Source organism: Triturus cristatus, chromosome 11 (assembly GCF_964204655.1).
Source record: "Triturus cristatus chromosome 11, aTriCri1.1, whole genome shotgun sequence".
NCBI lineage: Eukaryota > Metazoa > Chordata > Amphibia > Caudata > Salamandridae > Triturus > Triturus cristatus.
Window position 1 is genome coordinate 708,040,634 of NC_140594.1, and position 25,156 is coordinate 708,065,789.

Here is a 25,156-nt window from a genome sequence, read left to right on the forward strand (position 1 = left end):
ATTGCTTTTTATGTACCGTGGGACTCCCACTTCGACGACGGGGAATATTCAAGCATGTGAATCTATGAAAGACACCCCAATACTGGAGAACATCGGTGGGGCTGTCCTTGCTACGCTTCACCTCTGAAAGGCGTGAGTAAAGTTATGGACTGGTGGTCCATGGTATGGAAGGGAGATAATCCTTACATAAATGGGTGCACCGATTGGGTTGCCCAGGGTGCAGTTTGGCTCATCAGGCGGGCAGGGCAGATTAGGTTAGTCACTGCTGCCTGGCCTTGGATCGCCCGTAAGTTAACCCACCACGTTGGCATACTCCTTGTATGAAATAAACCTGCAGCAAAACTGTTTTCCAACAAAATTTGTGTGGACTGATTATTTGAGCAGCATGTCAAATTTCTGCTAAGTGGGGGGGAGTGGGTTGCCGATATCGGCACTATGCATCCTCTGTTGCTTTTCTTAAGTATATGAAGTCACTTGGAAAGAGTTTGTGTGGGGAAGGCTTAAAGGAATCGAGAGCTGAACTCTGTAGTGGAGGAAGCCTTCATGGACGATGGAAATGGTCTTAAATATTTTATTTGCTTGTGTGTAGAGAGCCAATGTTGACGTGTAAACCCCTGAGGTGAGTGGGGAGCGGGAATTGTTGTGTGGAAAATAGATGGAATTTTACTCTATAAACGTTGGACTAGGTAAGCTGAATACAATTCTGTTTTAACACATTATATATATATCACATAGTTCCCACTGGGTTAAAGGGGGTTGAAGAGATTAACCGATTCCAAAGAGAACATGAGGTACTAACTAAATGCTGCATAAAATATTTCCCCGAACTCCAGCTAGTAGGCCATAACTCCCTGAGCAATTTCTTCCTTTGGAGTCCATGTTCCAAATCGTCACGTCATTATTTGAGCAATTGTCTAGACTGTACATTCCCACAGCATGTTCTGATAATCCTTTTTCCTTTGCTTCCCCCTTAAAACAATATGATCTGAACATAATTTACCATACATCGGATTACCAACCCAATCAAGTAATAATTGGCAACTAAGCAGAAAAGCAGTAATTGCCAGGTATCCTCTTTGATGGCATCCAGTGCTGCACCCGGCTCACTTTTTGATGCTAGAGAGAGCCCTTAAAGAGAGGGGTTATGCACACACACAGGAAAGAAAGCCAGACACTCAGAAGTACAAAATTATTTTAATTTAAATTATCAGTGTTTTTTGTTTCCTCAACTAGCAGTGTTACAATTATTTTGTTTTGTTCTTGTTCAAAAGTATAAGGACTACATACATTGTCCATCTTCTGCCATCGGACCAGTGGCGTCCGCTCTCCTGGACGCCAGGAGACAGGCGTTCGCTCTCCTGGACGCCAGGAGACAAAGGCCTGTGTCTGCAGGGCATAACAGCTAAAGGGGGGGGCGGAGATACAGCTTTCAGAACAAGCGGCGCAGCACCCTCTTCCACCCAGTCAGGTGAACCCAAGAACTAGATCTTTGTCCTGAGAAGGAGGGCCTTGGGTACCTGTGTTTACCCCCAAACACTTGTGAATTTTCAACCATTTGCTTTGGATGTCAACTGATGCGCGATGACTTGAAGAAAGGACCCTAACAATTTTTGGGGGGGTTTGACAGAGCTATAATTTATGAATTTTGCCTTTGAGATTCTGCGGTGCATTTTAATCAAGCCCCTCCAATTGTTGGGCACGACTGCTTTATGTTCTTCGGTTCAATGTAGGCCCTCATACCAGGACAAAGACTTAGCGCCAGAAATACCAGGTGCCCTTACTTAAAGCCGACATTTTGTATGGACCACTAGAGGGCGTGTACATAAGGCAATCTTCTTGTCTTGATGTTTCACTTAATATATAGCACCTGTGATTGAAAGGAGAATCCCTCATAGGTCTCAGGCTGGTCGCCTTTCTTTAAGCTTCTAACACCTTCCGTTCACTAAGGCTCCACCAGCCTGTATTGCTGGAGCCTTTCGCGCACATTCACCCAGGTAGAACCCCGGCCTCTACGGTGGTGGTCCCTATGTTTGAGAAGATGCCTGCAAACCTTGTCTAAGGGAAGGACGAAGGCTGTGCCACTTTGCTGTGAATGGGCTCAACGTTTGAAGACAAAATTGGAGGCACTGCTGAGATTACAATTGCAGCCCCTTGACAAAGGGAGAGCACTTAGGTAGAAATGCATGCATCAGGTGTGCACCTCCTTCCAGGCCCCCAGAAGGATGGCGTAAACCTACATACAGAATGCATGCTGCAGCAGTGCTACCCATTCCAAACCCCTTGGTGGAAGAATAGTTATCAGGGGCCCATGCATCTTGGAAGAAACATGGCTCAGTAAGTAGTTGGGCTGGACAACTGTACAAGGAGCCTTTGCAGGAGGTGAGGTGGCAGGAGGGACTCAACATGCAGCTCTTCAATGGCTCCACTAGTAAAGTTTAAAAGGATCATGAGTGCTCAGGACTAGCGGAAGACGCAAAGGTGATTAGTGGAAATCAAAGACCAAGGCTAGTGGCAGGAGGAAGTGGTATAGTACGTGCAACGGATGGGGGATTAGTTTCAGCGAGTCGCAAATCCACAAATGCTACACTGCAGACGTCATGTGTGAAAAGGGCCATCATTTTGAACTCGCAAAGGAAGACCCAGTGGCAGCTGCCGGTCAGGTCTTTCAGTTGATAGTTCCATGCTTTAAGTGCTCTGCTAAGCAGCCAGAACTGAAAGGGTTGTTGTGCACTAAGGAAAAAGAGCATCCCTCTCTCTTTTTCCAATGAACAAGGCCACGACTACATCGCATGACCCCCTGGGTCCACTTCAGCTATGGGACAGGGACCACTTTCTAATTCAATGCAATGGAACATTCCCAAGGGCACAGTTGCACACCTGAAGGCACCCAGGCAATGCAGAGTACATGCAGCAGGAGTATGTGAGAGGGGGCTCTAGCGATCTTTATTCCACATGGTATATCCTTTCATCCTACATAAGTAGGAGGGTGGACACTGCCCTCAAGACGCCAGAAGCGTACTTTGGGAGAACTGACTCACACCGAGATGGATTCGTGGAAGTAAAAGGCATCTGCTGTATAGTGCGCTTTTGGGGATGTAGGAGTGTGGTCTGCAGACCTACAAACCAACACACAAAGTTGGGATGAATTTGAATACAAGTGGTCACCAATTACCTTTCACCACGTGGTACTTGCACAGTGTAACATACCACATTGCATGAACACCATGATTTTTTGATCAACAAAAGTATTTATTGAAGTCCATGAGTTGAAGAACAATCCATGGTATTTCTATTTGTTATCCAGAAGGAATTGAAATGACCCACCGAACAGTTCCATCCCTTATACTTCACTGAATGGCTCATAGAATAAGGGCCATCTCAGGCATTTCTGTGCTTCCTCGTGCACTAGGCCAATGTATGAAACATGGAGCATTTTTTGGGCATTTCCTGATCTTCTAGCTCACTGTATCACTGTATGGACACAGCCCATCCTCAGCATTCTATATTTTGCCTCATACTGTTGCTTACACATTTACACTTAACACACCAGCAGTGTAAGCCATGGGGGTGTTCGGTGAATCAGTGCCTTGATCTCTGCTAAAAAGACTGTTTCTTCTAATCTACTGAACAAATGCAGAGGTGAGATAAAACAGGAAATATGTAAACGTATGGCTGGGATTTCATGCTTCAGTTTAAACTTACAATTTTTCATGTTTTCCTGATTAGCGAGTCTTGCTACGCCAGCATATTTAGAAACGCCTTCCCACAAGTTTCTTTTTGCCAGGAACGGATAATATCGAACTCCTGGTGCACCATCCTGCCATCATTAGTACTTTTCCAGACCGTTGTGAAGGGGCTGCCCCATTCTACTGCAACTATGATGCGTGAAAGCACTTTGGGTTGGAGTACATTAAGTGTTTGCGATGGCACCTGCAGAGCATGCACTCTAGGTGGAAGCGTGTCAGGCACACACCATGTGCTCAAGAAATCGGAATGCACACATGCAGCCCTCAAAAGCCTTTGGACACTTACTGATCCCTAGTAATATACACTGAACATTAGTTACTTTGTACACATACTGATCCGTGGTGTATGAAGACTGGAAATGAGCACCTCTCCTGTACTTTACGTACCTTTGCACACTTGTGTTGCACTTTAGTATGCTATGTACACTCCTTGACCTCTTATCCAACCACCCTGAGTATATGAACATCCTGAGTCTTTGAGCTCACAGCCTATGCAGATGCATCCTTTGCACACACCCTGAGCACCCCGCGTGTGCACCGTGCAACTGGAGATGATGTGCACCATTATACAATTCCAGCCGTAGCCACCACACCACCCGTGCATAGTGTGTCTATGATAAGAAGCACCAAAGCAGCCAACGCCAGGTTAGAATATTAAAGCCAAGAGGGTGCAGGGCTGCTTTTTTCCTTCCTGAAAGCAACGGGTGGTCAGCTGGAGCGCCTGCCACCTGGTACCACCTCAAGTGAGGTTGGCAGATGGAGAAGCAGACGGGGAACTACAACAGTGGTGGAAGATCTCCTCCTACAAGGCCTATGCAAGCATCCGAGGAGATGAAGGGGAGCATGCAGCAACATGATGGAGGTAGCACCTGTCCCACGTCATAGATTAACTCTCCTGCCCATCAGCACCTGCACTGGTGCCCAAGCCATGGCCTCCACCCAGTCCCCGTGCCAAGCGATCGTCCCGCGCTGCCTCCCGGCTGAATGATGGCTGGAGTCACTGCATGAGCTGGAGGCATGGCAAAGGTCTATAGACATGCCATGTTATTTAAATAAATATTTATAGAAATATTTCATTTATGTACAATGTCCAGTATTCCTGTCGACTACATCACAAATCGGGCACAGCTGGCGATCTGTAGAGGTCCCCGCAGATGGAGTGGTCCAGTTATGTGCTGTCACAGGCAGAATCCTCATACGCTTGAACAATCTCTAGCGAAAGACAGAATAAAATAATTACATTCCTGGCTACAGGCAGAGACAAATCGATACACGTGTACCGTTATGGCGAGATACACCACTAACACAGAAGTACACTGCTGCACAGAGAAAGATAAAACAAAAAACACAAAATTTAATTACAGGTTACCCATGCCTTGATACTGGCTACTTCTGTTTTGCTATGTTATTTTAATTTATTACGCGCTCGAATCATCGGTATCTCGTGCGGGGCCAGATGACGGACAGCTTGCAAAAAAAGACATTCTTAATATAAGTAGGTCTTTAGCGCTTTCCTGAAATGGGCATGATTTTCACAGGTGTATAGTTGGAATGGCAATTTGTTCCAGAGGTGAGGAGCAAGGAAGGAGAACAATCCGAAGCCTGACCTGTCCTTTTTGAACCTAGGGACATTAAGCAAGGCCTTGTCATGAGATCTTAGAAGTCTGGGAGGGAGTAAGGCACAAGTTTAGAGGCCAGATATGTGGGCCCTGTCTATGGAGGGCGTTATGGGTTAAGTAATACATCTTGAAAATAATTCTGTTTCTCACTGGTAACCAATGTAGGGACTGAAGAAGAAGGGCAGTTGCCGAGCCCAGAGGGAGGTTACAGACGAGGCGAGTGGCGATGTTCTGAACTACCTTAAGTTTGGAGAGCAGCTTCTTGTTTATGGAGGCCAAGAGTGAGTTACCATAGTCCAGACGGCTAATGACTTGTGCCTGGACAACAGTTTTTCTTGGGGAGAGCGGTAATAAGGGAAATATCCTTCTCAGCAACCGCATCATATAAAAGTAGGAACCTGGGATAGCTGAGGTTTGTTCTGTCATGGAGAGGGGTTGGTCCAGACTAACTCCAAGGTTTTTTACCACTAATTTAGGAGCCGGGGCAAGGCCCAAGTCTGATGGCCAGTTCTATCTTTGTCACTGTGGTTGCTAGGGAATAGTAACTAAACCTTTCTACAGCACTCTGCGGGTATCAGCTGAGGGAAAGGATTTTCTATGATCAGATCTTGATGTTCTTGACCAGAACACCAGGATCCTGCCAGTAAGGTACTGCTATTTTTAGTGCTTATTTATCCACAGAGAAGCTCTTTTTCTTCAGCTTTGCCTTGTGAGGAATTCGGCCAATTGAATGCAATTCTAAAACAGATACCAACCTCCAAGAACTGTGTTACAGGAAAGTAACTTCATAGATCTGTTACATTGACATGCTCTGCAATGAAAACTATAGTAAATGCTTCTTACCAGGAATAAAAGTAAACCATTTCAATATGCCCCTGCCCCGCATTTGGGTCTTGATGAGCACTTTATGTCAAGCAATACTGTACTTATGGTGTGTTTTAGAATTGGGGGTCTCTAGTTGGCAGAGGTAGGTACCTTTGTCCAAAAAGGGACCCTTGCTTCTAGTCAGGGTAAGGGGCTACACTTCTAAAATAACCCCTGCTCACCCCCTTGGTAGCTTGGCATGAGCAGACAGGCTTATCTCAGAGACAGTGTGTAAAGCATTTGTGAACACATACAGCAATACCAAATACAGTTGGTCGCACTCTGCTCGTCACACCAGCAAGTTGCCCCAAGGAACTGTGGTCAATGTAGTGGCAACGGCGAGTACGCCTATGCCACGGTGTGTAAGGAAAAGTATGTGTCGCATTAGCCATCCCTGGACACGTGTTTCGAGGTAGTTGTCTCTCGTCAGCAGGGAGCAGGTAAGTGTATAGGGGTGCCGCGTGGACTGCCAAAAAGTAATTAAAACAGGTAGAGTACCTCTCATGGCGCGCAGGTGCAGGTCCAAGGCTCGTCAGCCCGTTGGCTCAAGGGAGCCGTAAATAAATCAAATACAGTTGGTCGCACTCTGCTCGTCACACCAGCAAGTTGCCCCAAGGAACTGTGGTCAATGTAGTGGCGACGGCGAGTACGCCTATGCCACGGTGTGTATAGAAAAGTATGTGTCGCATTAGCCATCCCTGGACACGTGTTTCGAGGTAGTTGCCTCTCGTCAGCAGGGAGCAGGTAAGTGTATAGGGGTGCCGCGTGGACTGCCAAAAAGTAATTAAAACAGGTAGAGTAGGGGAGGAGCCTAGCGCGCAAACAAGATGGCCGCGTAGGTGCGAGGCTCCCGAGGACCTCCGCGACCTACTACATCTATCCTGTCTTCATCCTGATTCGGTTGAGGGGACTGTGTTGGTGAACCTGAGCCGAGGTGGTGCCCGTTTTCCGTTTTTGAATTGGACCCCGTGTGCCGTGCTGGGCATCGATTGAAGTTTGCGGCGTGCTCCTCTCCTGACCCCGGACTTGAGTTGGGGGGTGATCCAGTGGAGAAGTGAATAACAACGGCGGGACGAGCCTGGCGAGTCGTGTACCCCACACTTTCACTTTCGCTTTTGAGCCCCCTTGCCATCATCGCGAGTGGGATCACGGCGCTCCTTTGTGTGGTGGTTGCCTCGCTGGGGGACCCTGCCTGCCCTGCGGGGACCTGCTCCGCCTTCCTGCGGCGACCTCTGGGGTCCTTGGCCTCGATTGTTTGCTCTCCGCTGCAGGACTCGTGGGTGTACGGGATACAGGACGATGGCGACGAAGCAGGATGGAGAGAGGCTGAAGGCCAAATCGACCCGGCGTGGCGCTGCAATTCAGGCCAACATTATGGATCGCTATACCCTACCGAAAGGTTCTCCCGGCGGGTCGCATAAGTCTCCTGATTGCCCCGCGGATGCCCCGGATTTGCCGACGGATCTGACTTTGCAGGACGTCATGGGCGCCATAGCGGAGATGAAGAACTCGGTGGGTCAACAGTTTGATACCCTGGCGCACAAACTCGACGCGGTTCTCATCAATGTTAACCTTGTTAGGGCAGATCTTTCCAAGACAAATGATAGGGTTGACTCTTTGGCCCACACCGCGTCGGGCCTCACGACTGAGGTGGCAGCCCTCCAGACGGAGGTACGTCGGCTCCGGCAGGCCAGTGCGCTCACGGATCGGCGACTGGAGGATTCCGAGAGTAGGGCCCGGAGGAACAACGTTCGCATTATCGGGGTGCCTGAGGGACTGGAGGATTCAGCAGCGTATCTCTTTGTGGAGGATCTGATTTCTAATCGTCTGCAGCCTCGAGGTTTGAGTAAATTCTTTGTAGGGGAGAGGGCCCATAGAGTTCCTGGTGGCAAGCCGAAGGTCGGAGCTCCCCCGCGGCCTCTTATTGCCCGTATCTTCAACTTTCGGGACAGGGATGCGATTTTACAAGCTTCTAGAGTGCAGGGGCCGCTTAAGCTGGAGAACGTGGAGGTGAACTTCTATCCTGACTTCACGCAAGCGGTCCAGAAGCAGAGGCTGGGTTTCATGGGCGTCAAGCGGCGGCTCCGAGATATGAACTTGAAATATGCCATGCTTTTCCCGGCCAGGCTGCATGTGGAGTCCGAGGGTCGCTCTCATTTCTTTGACCGTCCGGAGACGGCCGGGGACTGGTTGGACACTTTGCCTAGGGGACATGATCGAGAGGGGATGGGGGCCGCGGGAGGAGAGTGCCCACTGGACCGGGCCTGAGGTATTGACACTGGGGCTACTTCCTGATGATGCCACTTTTCGGCTGTGCTCAGGGTTTCTTGACTGTCGTGCCTTACTCCCCCTCCTTTGGAGGTTGTGGTGTGTCTCGAGGGGGTTCTCTTTCCTCCTCTAGGGGGTCTTTGTAGTTTAGTTCATGCAAGGGCGACAGGCACACTGCAAGTTGGGGGGGCTGTTTGGGCTCATGCAGGGGTGCAGGGAGGGGGGAGTTTTGTTTGGCATGTTGGGTTGGGGTTGGGTATTGTTAGTTTGTACCACAAGGCAGAAATATTGTTGTGTTATATTCATGGTGCTCTCTGGGAGGGGACTGATTGGTTTTGGCTGTGATGGGGGGTAGGGGACTGAGACTTCTTTCCTGGAATGTTAACGGACTGGGGGACAGGATAAAACGGGGAGTGGTCCTGCAGTTTTTAAAACGGATTTCACCTGATATTGTGTTCTTGCAGGAAACACACCTTATTGGTAATTCCTTCTGTGCTATGAATAGGCGGGGCTATCGCCTTGTGGCTCATTCGGGCTTCACCTCTGGTTCGAGGGGTGTGGGCATTATGGTTAAAACCTCGCTCCCGTTGGAGGTTGACGAGGTGCTCCATGAGGACAGGGGGCGATATACGGCTCTGGTGGGTAGATGGGAGGGTAAAGTGGTTGTTTTGGTTTCGGTTTATGTCCCGCCGGGGTTGCAGACGACTACTTTTGCTGATTTGGGGCGCCTTCTTCTTGGGCTGCCGGAGGGGATTCTAGTGGTTGGAGGGGATTTTAATGCTGTGGTCTCCGGATCTGAGGATCGTCACCCACCCAGGGATCTCCCCCGGGCCCAAACTTGGTTGTCTGGCCTCTTGGATACCCTGGGACTGGTGGATTGTTGGCGGCTAAAACACCCTGCGCAGGTACAATACACTTTTCATTTCGGGGCTCATGGTAGTCTTTCGAGACTTGATTATGTTCTGATGCCATCGGCACAGGCGGGGAGGGTCGGGGAGGTGCGACATCTTGCTCGGGGTATTTCAGACCACTCCCCACTCTTGTTACACTTCGATATTGTCCCCGGGATGGAGGGGAGGGTGGTCCCGATCAACCCCTGGTACCTGCGTAATCCCGCAATTCGCGCAGATTTGATTAAATCCCTTGAGCAATATTTTGGAGACAATGTGGGATCGGTGTCGTCTGCTGTTTCTCTGTGGGAGGCGTTCAAAACGGTACTCTGGGGGGAAGCCCTGTCCCTCATTTCCCATTCCAAGAGGTGCGAGCGGGAGGAGGTGACCCGTATCGAGTCTGAGATAACTGAGTTGGAGGGTGACCTGGATTGTGGTGTCACGGACGACAAACTGCATGCTCTCAGACTCAAACAAGCGGACTACAAGGCCCTAGTCACCGAAGCGGCCAGGGGCCTGAGTAGGGAGCAGCAGGGGCGTCTGTATGATATGGGTGATAAGGCTGGAAAACTGATTGCGTGGCTGGATAAAAAGGAGAGAGCGAGTCGAGTTGTTCCGTTGGTTGAGAGAGTAGATGGTGTGTGTGTTACTGACCCGGTGGAAATTGTTGATTGCTTCGCAGAGTATTTCCGCGGGGTGTATTCCCCGGTATCTTCTCGCTCGGAAGAGGATTCCCGCGACCTGCTTAAAGATATTGCGTTGCCTTCCCTTTCGGAGGAGGATAAATCGTTGATGGACGCGACTCCGACATCTGAGGAGATCGCCCTGGCCATACGTTCAGTCGCCTCTGGCAAGGCCATGGGTCCTAATGGCCTTCCCATTGAATTGTACAAACTGCGGCCGGATACATTGGCGCCGCATCTTCGTGATATGTTCCTCGCGGCCCGGGCGGCGGGTTCCCTCCCGCTGGACCAGCGTCTAGCCACTATTGTGGTTATTCACAAGGAGGGGAGGCCGCGTGATCGGGTCACGTCCTACAGGCCCATTTCGCTTTTGAATGCAGAACCGAAAATTCTGGCCAAGGTGCTGGCTAATCGGCTGGTCAGCGTGGTGTGCGATCTGATCCATCAGGACCAGTCCGGTTTTATCCCTCATCGCAACACCGCGCTTAACCTGCGGCGTCTGCATGGGGTGCTCTCGAGGGTTCCGTTCATACGCGAGCCAGCCATTTTGGCGTCCCTGGACGCCACTATGGCGTTCGACACGCTTGAGTGGCCATATATCTGGGCGACGCTGGAGAAGTTTGGGTTTGGCCCGGGAATCATTGGCTGGGTGAAATTGTTGTATTCCGGACCGCTAGCGCAGGTGGTGGTGAATGGTAGAGAATCGGCTCCTTTTGAATTGGGCAGGGGCACGCGACAGGGTTGCCCGCTGTCGCCTCTCCTCTTTGCGCTCGCCTTGGAGCCCCTGGCGGAGTGGCTGCGGTGGCACCCTTCGATTCGTGGTCTCCGATGGACTCCTGAGTATGAGGATCGAGTCTCTCTCTACGGACGATATTCTTTTGTATCTTGCTTCCCCGCGTGAATCGTTGATTGTGTTAGTGGATGTACTGTATTCCTTTGGCCGTAACTCAGGCCTAGTCATCAACTGGGCTAAGTCCTGTGTATATGTCCTCTCAGGGGAGGCTCCTATCCTCCCGCGGGGTTGTCCTATCCAGGTTGCTCAACAGGGATTTAAGTATCTGGGTATTTTTATTACCCTGGACTCTGCGGCCCGATACACACAGAACCTACTCCCCCCCCCCCTCCAACGTTTGAAGGCGGATGTGGCGCGTTGGAGGCACTTGCCGCTCTCGCCGCTCGGCCGGGCGGCGTTGTTTAAGATGATGTCGTTGCCACGGTTTTTATATGCCTTACAAAACACGATGGATGTCGTTCCGGCTAGTTACTTTCGGGAGGTGGAGGGTCTGCAACGCCAACTGTTTTGGGATGGGAGGCCGCGGATCGCCCTCGCGAAGCTGACGCTCCCGTGGTACGATGGGGGGGTCGCCCTCCCCGACATCAAACGTTATTACTGGGCCTCCTAGCTGGCTGCGATAAACCATGGGCTTTATGGGCCCGCCCTTAATCCGGCCTTTGAAATGGACAAATTGTTGTTGCCGGGTGGCGACTACAATCGTGCGCTCTACTCTAGATCGCTCGACGCACGTTTGACGGGTCCGACACGGGTCGCGGTACGGGTGTGGCATGCGGCAAACTCGGCGATGGGGTGGAAGGATCGGTTGACCCGGGCGACGCCATTGTATGCTTCTGAGCGACTGGGTTGTTTGTGGACGACGAAAGGCTTCGAGAAGTGGGACACGATTGGCATCAGCAGGATGGGCGATCTTTGGACGAAGGGGGGATTTAAAACGTTTGATGTGCTGAAAGCGAAATACCAGTTGCATGACAGGGAGTACTTCCGGTATGTACAGGTTCGTCACGCGTTGTGTTCTGTATTCCCGGAGGTCGCGTCCATCCTGGAGTGCTCCCCTTTGGAAGATAGAGTGCTTGACGGGCATGTACCGGATGGCACTATCTCATTGATCTATAAAAAGCTCATCAACGATCGATCGGGACTGCTGGCCGCCCTTCGTGAGGCATGGGTCGCTGATGGATTGGAGCTGGACGACGAGGATTGGGTATCTGAGGTGGCCTCCCCGAAAGAGGTGGCCATACCGGCCCGCCTTCGTTTCGTCCAGCTCAAAATACTCCACAGGGTCTACGTTACGGGACCGGGCCTGATGCGTATGGGATACGCGGTGGATGGGATGTGTAAGCGTGGGTGTGGCTTGTTAGGGACCTTCTTCCACATTTTGTGGGAATGTCCAGAGGTGGCTCGATTCTGGCGCAGTGTGCATGCGGTGTTGCAAGCGGTCACGCATGTTGCGCTGTTCCCCGAGGCCAGGAGGTGTTTGTTGAATGTGTGGGAGCCGACTGATTACACGGTGACGCAAACGTGGTGGGTGACATTGGGATATATGGTGACCAAGCGTGACATAGCACAATTGTGGGGCTCCCAGAGGTCACCCACGATTTCGGTATGGAAGGAAAATATGGATTGGTGTATGTTCCGAGAAAAGGTTGTGTATGTGGCGAGAGGCAAGCCTGGGAAATGGGTAAAGGTGTGGGGCCCCTGGAACTCCTATCGCGGCGGGATCTGTACCCCACCACTGACGCCCGACTTGGCGGCGGCCCTGTCTCCCTAGTCTGCGCATTCCCTTGATTCTGTGTTATCATGACCACTTTGTCTCTGCCCCTGCCCTTCCCCCCCTCCTATTCTTGTAGGTTGGTAGGGCCCTCCCGAGGGGAGCACATAATGTTGCCTAGACTTTTGCCGCCTTGTGGGTTTGTTTTTCGTTTTTCATTTATAATGAAACCGCCATTTGGGATGTTTGGGCAATGTAGCCGCAAATTATATTTTTGATCTGTGGGACTTTTACTGCTTGCCGCTTGTGTTTATAAATGTGTTTTATGGTCTCATTGTCTACTAGCGGCCGGCCTGAAGGTTGTAGGCCCATACTTGTATATCTATTGAACTTTGTAATAAAGGTTTCACAAAAAAAAAAAAAAACAGGTAGAGTACCTCTCATGGCGCGCAGGTGCAGGTCCAAGGCTCGTCAGCCCGTTGGCTCAAGGGAGCCGTAAATAAATCAAATACAGTTGGTCGCACTCTGCTCGTCACACCAGCAAGTTGCCCCAAGGAACTGTGGTCAATGTAGTGGCGACGGCGAGTACGCCTATGCCACGGTGTGTATAGAAAAGTATGTGTCGCATTAGCCATCCCTAGACACGTGTTTCGAGGTAGTTGCCTCTCGTCAGCAGGGAGCAGGTAAGTGTATAGGGGTGCCGCGTGGACTGCCAAAAAGTAATTAAAACAGGTAGAGTACCTCTCATGGCGCGCAGGTGCAAGTCCAAGGCTCGTCAGCCCGTTGGCTCAAGGAGCCGTAAATAAATCAAATACAGTTGGTCGCACTCTGCTTGTCACACCAGCAAGTTGCCCCAAGGAACTGTGGTCAATGTAGTGGCGACGGCGAGTACGCCTATGCCACGGTATGTATAGAAAAGTATGTGTCGCATTAGCCATCCCTGGACACGTGTTTCGAGGTAGTTGCCTGTCGTCAGCAGGGAGCAGGTAAGTGTATAGGGGTGCCGCGTGGACTGCCAAAAAGTAATTAAAACAGGTAGAGTACCTCTCATGGCGCGCAGGTGCAGGTCCAAGGCTCGTCAGCCCGTTGGCTCAAGGGAGCCGTAAATAAATCAAATACAGTTGGTCGCACTCTGCTCGTCACACCAGCAAGTTGCCCCAAGGAACTGTGGTCAATGTAGTGGCGACGGCGAGTACGCCTATGCCACGGTGTGTATAGAAAAGTATGTGTCGCATTAGCCATCCCTGGACACGTGTTTCGAGGTAGTTGCCTCTCGTCAGCAGGGAGCAGGTAAGTGTATAGGGGTGCCGCGTGGACTGCCAAAAAGTAATTAAAACAGGTAGAGTACCTCTCATGGCGCGCAGGTGCAGGTCCAAGGCTCGTCAGCCCGTTGGCTCTAGGGAGCCGTAAATAAATCAAATACAGTTGGTCGCACTCTGCTCGTCACACCAGCAAATTGCCCCAAGGAACTGTGGTCAATGTAGTGGCGACGGCGAGTATGCCTATGCCACGGTGTGTATAGAAAAGTATGTGTCGCATTAGCCATCCCTGGACACGTGTTTCGAGGTAGTTGCCTCTCGTCAGCAGGGAGCAGGTAAGTGTATAGGGGTGCCGCGTGGACTGCCAAAAAGTAATTAAAACAGGTAGAGTACCTCTCATGGCGCGCAGGTGCAGGTCCAAGGCTCGTCAGCCCGTTGGCTCAAGGGAGCCGTAAATAAATCAAATACAGTTGGTCGCACTCTGCTCGTCACACCAGCAAGTTGCATAGGCGTACTCGCCGCCGCCACTACATCTACCACAGTTCCTTGGGGCAACTTGCTGGTGTGACGAGCAGAGTGCGACCAACTTTTGAATCATTTATTACGGCTCCCTTGAGCCAACGGGCTGACGAGCCTTGGACCTGCACCTGCGCGCCATGAGAGGTACTTCACCTGTTTTAATTACATTGTGGCAGTCCACGCGGCACCCCTTTACACTGACCTGCTTCCTGCTGATGAGAGGCAACTAACTCGAAACACGTGTCCAGGGATGGCTAATGCATATACATACTTTTCTACATACATCGTGGCATAGGCGTACTCGCCGTCGCCACTACATCTACCACAGTTCCTTGGGGCAACTTGCTGGTGTGACGAGCAGAGTGCGACCAACTTTTGAAACATACAGCAATACCGTGAAAACACTGCAAATGGACACCACACCAGTTTAGATAAATAAGTTATCTTTACTAGACTTAACACAAGACCAAATGACAAAAATCCACACTACTGTAATCAAAAATAGACTTTAAAATGGTAGAAATAGCTTAGTTCAATGTAGATGGTAAATGCAACACTTTACTCTCAAACTACCTTGGATGCATCACGCAATACAAACAAAAGGGTCGCAGGGAAGGTGATGCGTCGGTTCCTTGCTTCGGGGGAGGTGATGCATCGGTTCCTTACTGCAGCGCAGGGGAGGTGATGCATCGGTTCCTTACCGGAGAGGAGGTGATGCATCGGTTTCTTACTGTGATCCGGAACGATGCAACAAGATGGCGCCTTGATGCGACGATCCGGTGCGATGCGACAAAATGGCATCTTGATACGATGCGACAAAGTTGGATGTGATGCGTGCAAGCCCGACGGCCGTGTGGCGAACTCTGTAACTTCTGAGCCGCGACAGGCCCTGCGACACGCTTCTCCGGTGATGTGACGTGACCTCTGCGGCGGCGACACGCTTCTCCGGTGATGTGACACGCTTCATCGATGATGCAATGGCGAGCAGCTGCGGCACGGTTCTTTGGCGATGCGACAGCAACTGCTGCGGCGGCGACGCGCTTCTCGTTGCGTCGCGCTTCCAGCTCCCAGCAACTCGCAGTCTTCTCAGAGGGCCCAAACAACAGTAGGCACCTCTCTGCAGGCAGAATTCCTCAGCAAGGGAATTCAGGGGAGCTGGGGCTGAAGTCTTGTATCCCTGAGACTTCAAGCAGGAGACAAGCACAGTTCAAGCCCTTGGAGATTCTTCTTCAAGATTGCAAAAGTACACACAAAGTTCCTTTTCTCCTTTCCTTGGCAATAAAGTAACCACTGCAGGCCAACCCCAACAGCACGGGGCACTCTCCCCCTTCAGCTTCCTCTCCTTGGCAAAGGGTCGTCTTGATTCCCAGAAGTGATTTACAGTTCTGGGTCCCCCTATTTATACAGACAAATCCTTTGTCTCTGAAGGCAGTGTGTGTCTGTACCTTGTCCAAACCAGTTCTGGGTGCATTCTGCCAGTGCACAACTTCTTCCTTTGTCAGTGTGGGCCAGGGCCATCAGACACACCACAGGAGGTGGAGCCAGCATTGTGGAAAGCAGGCACAGCCCTATTCAGGCCCAGGTGCTACCCCTCCCACCACTCCTCATGCAGATAGGTCTATACAGCTTTGTGCTGACTCACCCTGTCTCCTGGAGCCACCCTAGCCCCTGTCACTCACAAACCAGACATGGAATACACAACCTAGCAGAGGCAGGCCTGGATGGTTAAGCAAGAAAATACCTACTTTCTAAAAGTGGTATTTTCAAACACAGAATGTTAAAACCAACTTCACTAAAATATGTATTTTATCATTCTGAGATCAGGCATAATAAACTTGAATTTCTACCTAGTTCCCTGAGTCAGTTAGGATTATAAGATGTTATAATCAAACTGCCCATGCTGGCCTATGGGAACAGGTAGCCTTGCAATAGTGAAAAACGAAATTGGCTGTAATTCACTATCAGGACATGCTACATACATCAGGGCATGTCCTACCTTTTCCATACAATGCACCCTGCCATTGGGCCTACTTTAGGGGTGACTAAAATGTAGAAAAGGGAAGGTTTAAGGACTGGCAAGTGTGTGCACTTGTCAAGTCGATATGGCAGTCCCAGATGGCATGCATGCTCTGCAATGGCAGGCCTGAGCCATATTTTACAAGCTGCTTCTGTGGGTGGCACAACCAGTGCTGCAAGCCCACCCGCAACATTTGATTTACAAGCCTGGCCACACGTGGTGCACTGTACTAGGGTCTGACAAGTAAATCAAATAAGCCAATCATGGAGTCACTAATCCATAACACAATTTACAATAGAGAGCATATGCACTTTAGCACTGATCAGCAGTGGTAAAGTGCCCAGAGTCATAAAACCACCAACAGGTCAGAAAAAATACAGGAGGAAGGCAAAAAGTTCATTTCGAAAGAGTTTCTGGGCAGATCGAAATGTGCACATTTAACAACTGTTTGAACTCGGCCATAGACCAAGATCCTTAAATCTAAAAGAGGAATCTTGCCCTTCATCCTCGTTAACAGGTGTGGCGTGGTCTCCAAAATAGCAAATGGGAACACCGAGGTATGGATTGGAGCGGAAAATAGAATTTGGGGACCTATGAAGGATCTACGAAGGCCATTTTTTTTCTTTCATCCCCTCTTCTTAAGAAACTCTCTTTGAATCAATGTCAGTTTGGGGCTATGCCCAATTAATAAAAAACTCCTTAGTGGTTTATTTTCTGGCAACATGGAGGTGAAGTCTGATCACTTTTGGTTTGTCTTCTTGTGAAATATAGAACTTTAAATGAAGCACCCTACTGCTCCGAAAAATCTTCTATTTAACAGTGGTTTCATTCTTATTTTTTGATGTCATCTCAGTGTGACCAGCGCCTATGCGATCTGTTTGTTTGTCTTACGGGTTATGGTGCTTTGCCTGCACAATATGTGATTAAGCAGTGTCCATCACCACAGACTCTAGGAGAAGGGGATTGAGACGTGAAGCAACTGTGAGGCCGTTTCAGCATAAAAAACGCTGTGAATTTAAAATCATACACTTTCATTTTGGATAATAAGGTATATGAAGCATATGTTACTTACCATGTAACCATCAATTCGTAGTTTGTAGTGCCATAGATGTATATGCTTAGCATACTCCTGCCATCAAGTGTTGAGCTCTGGCGTTTGCAACTTGTTTTTTCTTTGAAGAAGTTCTTCAAGTCACGAAGTATAGTGACTCCTCCTACAAACTATGTTGCGCATGATCATTGACTTCTTTGTTAGACTTTTTAGCTAAACGGGTGAGCTTAGTATAGGAGCAAGATAGTGAAAGAAAAGATGAGCATGCGAGTAAAGATTAGGATGGGGTAAAATATGAATAAAGATGTAAATACATCAACCAGTAGCTTGCCCAGAGGAGGGTGGGTGCATATGACTCTACAGCACTTCACGCTACAAATAGATGCTTACATGGTAAGTAACATATTTCATTTGTAGCATGTGTTGGCCATAGATACATATAATCGAATGTAAAACAGTGCCTCCCAAAACCGGTGGATAGCTAGTGGTTGACGTAGATGTTTGAAAAAGTGTTTGTAATACAGCTTGAACCACTCCAGCCTGTTGATTAGCTAAAACATCAACACAATAGTGTTTTGTGAATGTATGTGGCTTATTCCATGTAGCTGCTTTACAAATATCATCTAGTGGTATGTTTCTGAAAAAAACACATTGAGACTACTTTTTTGCGAGTAGAGTGAGCTCTTGGAGTTCATGCTCTCTTTGCTTTGTGATAGCAAGTCTTAATACATCTAACTATTCATCTGGCTATTCCCACTTTGGATATAGGGAAACCTTGATGAGGTTTTGCAAATGCAACGAAGAGTTATTGCGTTTTACAAAAAGGTTTAGTTCTCCCTATGTAGTACATTAATTCTTTTTTACCATCTAATGTGTGGAGAGCTCTCGCTGCCACTGAATTCGGTTTAGGGAAGAAAACCGATAGCTCTATTGTTTGGTTCACATGGAAAGTGGTCACCACTTTCGGTATGAACTTTAGGTTAGTATGAAGTACTTGTTTTGTTGGATAGATTTGGAAGAAAGATTATTCTGATGTAAGTATTTGGATTTCACTTATTCTTCTAAGGGATGTGATAGCTACTAAGAAAGCGAACTTCAGTGTAAGGACCTAGATATCAGAGGAATGAAGTGGCTCAAATGGTGGTCACATGAATCTAATGAGAACAATATTAAGATTCCAGACTGGTGCTAGTGGGGTGGAAGGTGGAATTACTCTTTTTAGGCTTTCCATAAATGCTTTAATTATTGAAAATGTAAATAGTGCCAATTTTTGTCTGTTTAGCACATAAGCAGCTAGACCTGCTAAATGTAGTCTAATTGATGTATACGGAAGACCTGCTTGCTGTAAATTGAAGGGATGTGATCCACTTAGTGTCTCTATTAGAAAATCAACCTCATCCTGTAAAGTGTGGAGACCACTTTATGATATTGTGCCACCCTACAAATCACCTCATGATAGGTTGTGGTGTTATCTGGTGGCGAGTGTTTTGAGGGGTACAGGTCTGGTTCAGTATCATCCACAGGGTCTGCATCATATTGTTTCCATGGATCATTTACAGTGTCTGGGTCCCCCTGTGAGTCTTAAAAATATGGGTCATTTGGTTCTATATCCTCCCCTGTATCAAAGGCACCCGTTAATGATGGCGCGGGTGATGTGTGTGGCTACTTCGAAGAAAGGTGCTCAGGTGAATGTGTATGAGCTGGAATGTTGCACGTGGTGGCAATATAGGAAGCAGAGGTGGGGGAGATATAGGTGTAAAACCAGGTGGAGAAGGTGGAGTCGGAAGAAAAAGAATAGGGCTGGTGCCCCTATCTTTGAGTTTCTTCCTGGGAGTCTTAGGAGGATCCGGCCCCCATTATTTCTTCCTCGAATGTCTTTTTCCTCTTTGGAAGTGTATCTGTTATGGTTAGAGGCAGTTTTGCTACTACTTTGCCAGTATCTGGATAAATCAATAAAGTATTTTCTCCTTTAACCAGTTTGTCTTGAAGCTTATCAAGAATTGGCTGAATGGGCCGCTGTTTGGGCTCTGACACTGACTTTGGCAGTTTCAATGCTGAGGGTAGTTTCGGCGCCAACAGGATTTTGGACATTGATGATTGTTTCGGTGGCTGAAGGTGTTTTGGCGCTGAAGGTGTCTTTTGTCCCCGAAGGTATCTTCGGGTCCAAGGATGGCAGTTTCAGTTCGGAAGCCTCATGGTGCTTTGAGGGCGCTAGATCTGTTTTGTGTGGTACGGGCACCGAGGCAAGCTTCAAAGTCTTACACTTAGCCTGTTATCAGAGACCACCATGGCCTGAGGGCTGTGGGGTCCCGTGCAGTGTCGGATTGGTAAGGCGGGCACCCGGGTAATGGCAGAGGGGCCAATATCCGAATTCCAGCTGTGGGCTGCTTTTTGGGGCAGCCTGAGGGCGATTTGGGCAGGGTCTGTGCTGTTTGGATGCCGCCAGCAGCCCAGTGGGGGCCTGAGTGGCCTTTCCGGAGGTAGATGGGCCTCTGTTACCTCCGTTTTACCAACGGGCGGAGGTGTCACTCCCTTTATCTTCCTGGGCCGGCCCATTAAAATATGCAGATTGAGCTGGGCAGGGGGGAGTGATTCAATCTTATCAGACGCTGAAACCACAATCGTATTTGTTAGAACACTGCTCACATCATAAAAAACACTATCTGACGATGTTACGGTTGGGGTCATTCCCCACGAAGGATCTGACCCAGAAATGGAAGTGTACATGGCTGACGAAAGAATGCCGATTGTGTGGACAAGGAGAAGAGACACAATTACACCTCCTATGCATCTGCCCCTCGCTTCTAGAAACTCGAAAAATTATTCTTCGCAAATCTTCAGGAAAAACCAATTAAGGACATGCAGAGCTGCAGTCATTCAATACCTTGGAGGCTTGTCAATCCAACTGTCCTGCAAAGCCATCATGTTTTGGAAAATGGCAGCCAAAGAACTAGATAATGAACATGAATTAACTTGAGTGGCTTTGACAAGACTGCCTGGACTCTCCTCATCTGCACCTGCGCTACTTTCTGATTTTTCTTCATTGAACTGCCTTGCATCTTTTAAATTGCACTGATTACAAACTTAATATCTCTTATTTTAACTATTGATGAGGATTGAGTAATGACGGCACAGTGTTTTATCCCTTGCATCTTTCAAACCCCCATTTTTAAACAATTGTGTATTATGTGCTTTTGCAATCTTTTATGATTTTTAACAAAATCAAATAAAAGTATTATTGACAGTAATCATATGTAGTTCACCAGTGTGAACTAATCCATGCATTTTTTTTTTATCTAAGTGAAGTTAAGAAAACATTCCTCAGTCAGAGACCCCCGTCTCCCTTCTTTTCATAAAACTTTGCCGAAGCATTGTTTTGCCAGAAGGCAATCTGCAAATGTGGGCCACTTTTTTTTAGCGGACTTGGGCCTAATGTTGGTCCCACTCCAACCCTGGTCCTGTGAGCCACTTTAGATGTTTTTGTGGAGATCTGGAAGGCTTTCGCCGGTGTACTCATGTGCCCTTGTGATGTGGAGGGATCAGGGTCGGAGTCAGAACCTTCACCACTGCTAGCCAGCAGTATGGGGATGTCCATAGGCACAGCTTATGCCTGGAAGTCCTCAAGCTCCTCTTCTGGCTGCTCCTCGAAAATATTGGGTACATCATGAACGTGTTGTGTCTGCTTACTGGAGTAGGCCCAATGACGTTCTCTGCTGCTTAAGAGTTTTCTTGGAACTAAAGGGCTAGGCACTCCTCACACGACCCCTCGTCGTGATCCGGGGACAAGCAGAAATTACAAACGGAGTGCTGGTCCTGCATGGAATACTTGGCAGGGCACTTAGGACAGAAACTAAAAGGTATCTTTTCCATCCCTCGTCGTCTAGTAGAGGAAGGTGGTGTTGGAATAAAAACAAAGTCTAACCAGGTCAGGGGGGGCAGGTCGAAAAAGGGGAAGGAACACCAATATGTGCACCCGTTGTCAAGGTTTCTGTTGAAGGGTGATGAAAATGAGGCTCTGTAATGGCCTTGTGGCAGAATTCGAGCTTCGGTCATGGAGCACTGAGATCGATGTCCGAACCCGATGGTGGAAAAAAACAATCTAACATACTGCCCATGATCATGTGCAACACAGACTATGGGAGAAGTCACTATACCTTGTGACTCAAAGAACTTCTTCGAAGAAAAATACGTTGCGAACGTCTGAGCCAAACACTAGATATTTGTATCTACAGCCAGCACATGCTACAAATATGTGAATTTCATGGAACCACTATGAGCACTAATTGACTGACAAACAGGCTAGTTTCCTGATATGTCCACTTGCCCTACATGTGCACTGTCATTATATGCAGCCCATACTAAGAGAACTGTGTTCGCCCTTATGGTCATAGCTGGATACTGACTCTGAATGTCCAATCCTTGAACTTGTATTTTAATGCAAGAGATGTACAGAGCTATTCTTACCACTAATTTACCACTTGTGCACACTGGTTTTCTATGATAGTATCTAGGAATTTGATATTTGAAGATATGATTACAATATTTTCCCTACATTCAAATGAAACTGAGATAATACAGTAGCCCAAAAGTCCTCTTGGTTGCTTAGTTTGAGGTCTATTGAGAGGATACTCATAACAAAGAGGTTTCCAGGTAAGAAGAGATGTGCGACCCTCTCTTCACTAAGATGAAGTGAATATAGAAACCGCTGAAAATCTGGGCCCAGATCTAATACCCAAGGAAAACAGCTTGAACTGTTTTAGTCTTTTAGCCTTCCGCAACCCTATAGTGTTTTTTGATATGGCAATTAATAGTGCAATAAATGCACATATCCTTGGGGTCTTTTGTCATGAGGTCTCCTTTCGTCACAAAAGAAATTACCACAGGCATGAATGCCTTCTAAATTTTTGCTTGCAGAAGAATTTGTTATGGGGATTAAGAACCAGGATAGGTCATATGGTTCTGCCCTCCATAGACCACAAGCATATGAAGAGTACACTCAGAGATTCCGTGGAAGGACAAGGGCACGTTTGTGGCCCCATCTAAGGAAGAGACCACGCTCATCTCTGTCCAATGAAGAGACACAGTTTTTTGGGGTTAATGGGTGCCCGAAACTGGATAGAGTCCCACAAGCTGCATCCAGTATGCCTCCACCAGTGGTAATGTTTTCCTAGTGGTGCAGGTAATATTGAAACTTCAAAAGTACAACGGTGCCATTAGAGGGGAACACGCAATTGGGATGTGGAAGTTCTGGAACCTCCATAGGGGTGGCCTCAGTAACAAAGGTAGGGATGCCTACAAGGGATGTTTGAATAAAACGTAGTTTTGAATAATTCTTTTCTTATATCTGTAGAGTGATATTTAATGACACTCAAAAAGCAACTTTTAAAATCTTATGATAAGATTTTTTTCTTTTTTCTGTAAGGAAATTAATTGCAACAACCGGGTGATCAAATGTAAAGGAAATATATTTTGAATATCATACAATAAACAAATCGGTCAATAAGGAACAATATATAAGGGTACAGAAAGAACAACTAATAACTAAAACAAACATTGACCACCGAAAGCATGAAGGATTGGATGTCAGACAAAATCTTAGTTATCAATGTATATATCCATCTTCCTCCAAAAGAACAGTGAGTCTGTCCTAAACATAGTAGTCTGCACTCAAATTTTGATTAATTTTACACTCACTATAGAGAAGAATGGACTATTCGTTGATGTTTCGGTCTTCGTTGTGTCACATCATTGAAACCATCTTCAGGACAAACGCACAAGTTACTTGTGTAACGATATATCTGTAAGAGACATTAGTTAGTGATAGATCCCTTACCTTAGAATATCCCCAGGCATGAGACTGGATCTGGAAAGTTTTTCGTCAGCAGTACCTCTGCACTTCGGTAGGCATCGTCATATGGCTCCGCGTACGTCGCTGGCGTCGTAGTCACCGAGATGCCGTCGCTGGAACTACTTAGACGCGCCCACGTGTGCTGATGTCAGTTCTGTACACGACTTTCCACGCCAGGAACGCAGAGCCATGCAAGATACTGACCACTGGTGCATTGAAAGTAGGGCCCTGAAAGGGATGACCTTAACCCTAGAAATCAGTTCGAAGAACAGGGAGGATGGGTGGGGCGGTAAGGAATCTATCACTCACTAATGTCTCTTACAGATATATTGTTACACAAGTAGTAACTTGTGCATGTGAAAGAGACACGTTAGTGATAGATTCCTTACCTTAGAATAGATACCCCAGCAATACCAACCCCGGTGGTGGGTCTGCGAACACCAGAAAGTCACGGAGAACAGAATGGCCAAAGAAGCCATCTCTCCGGACTTGACTGTGAAGGCAATAATGCTTAGTAAAAGTGTGCAGCGAGGCCCACGTGGCTGCCTGACAGATGTCTTGCAGGGGGACACCACGTCCCAATGCAGTAGTAGCTGCTGTCTCCCTGGGAGAATGGGCACACAACCCCACCGGAGGTTCCTTTTTAGCCAGAGAATAACAGGCTTTGATACACAAGACGACTCAGCGGGAGATAGTTCTCTTGTGTACAGCCCGGCCTTTCTTGGCGCCCACGTAGCCAAACAAAGAGCTGGTCATCCACCCGGAACTGTTGTGTGCGATTTAAGTAAAAGGAAAGCGCACGTTTTGGGTCCAGACAGTGGAGCCTCTCTTCCTCTCTGGAAGGGTGCGGAGGCGGAAAGAAAGTGGGCAAGGTGATAGTTTGCCCAATGTGAAAAGCAGTGACAACTTTTCGCAAGAAGGAAGGACGTGTGCGAAGAACAACCTTGTCCGGATGGATAGACAGAAACAGAGGCTTACAGGAAAGAGCCTGGAGCTCACTCACGCACCTAGCGGAGGTGATGACAACCAGGAAAGCAGTCTTCAAAGTCAACAAACGAAGAGGACAGTTGTGAAGTGGCTCAAAAGGAGTGCACATCAAAAAAGTAAGTACCAGATTCAAGTCCCACTGCGGCATAACAAACGGAATAGTAGGGAAAAGGTGAGTAATGTCTTTGAGAAATCGATTAACAACAGGGGACTTGAAAAGAGAGGGCTGATCAGGAAGCCTGAGAAAAGCCAAGATTGCCGAAAGGTAGCCCTTAATAGTGGCCAGAGCAGAACCCTGCCGGGCCAAAGAAAGAAGGAACAAAAGGACCTCTGAAAGAGGGATAGAAAGGGGATCCACAGCCTTTGCTGTGCACCATATCACAAATTTGTTCCACCTGCAGGCGTATACCGATTTAGTGGAGGGATGCCTGGCTGCCAGAATGACATCCCCGACTTCAGGAGGCAAGTCAAACGGAATCAACTGTCCCCGCTCAATCTCCACACATGTAGGTGGAGGCTGGACAGGTTCGGGTGGAGGACCGTCCCCTGCTGCTGTGACAGGAGATCCTCATGAAGAGGCAGTTGGATCGGGGGATCCATCCTCATACTGAGTAGCTCGGGATACCAAACTCTTCGAGACCAGTCCGGGGCCACAGAATGACTTGGGCCCGGTCGCGCCTGATCTTCTTCAGCACTCTGGGTAGAAGTGGTATAGGCAGAAAGGCGTACAATAGACCGCAGCTCCACTCGAGACGAAAAGCGTCGCCGAGCGAGTGCCGCCTTGAAAATTCCAACGCGCAGAACAGCTGACATTGCACGTTCTCTTTGGTGGCGAATAGATCTAACCAAGGCTCTCCCCACTGTTGAAAGAGACCTTGCAAAACCTCTGAGTGAAGACGCC

General features: G+C 48.3%; 1 long non-coding RNA gene across 1 annotated transcript in view; it reads right to left on the reverse strand.

Annotated features, from left to right (window-relative positions):
- Nucleotides 1-1,178: 1,178 nt before the first annotated feature.
- Nucleotides 1,179-25,156, reverse strand: part of LOC146785351 (uncharacterized) — a 105,592-nt gene continuing 81,614 nt past the window's right edge. Inside the window, exon 2 of the long non-coding RNA XR_014970970.1 lies at nucleotides 1,179-4,958. This is a non-coding gene — a long non-coding RNA (uncharacterized LOC146785351). The remainder of the gene's footprint in view (nucleotides 4,959-25,156) is intronic.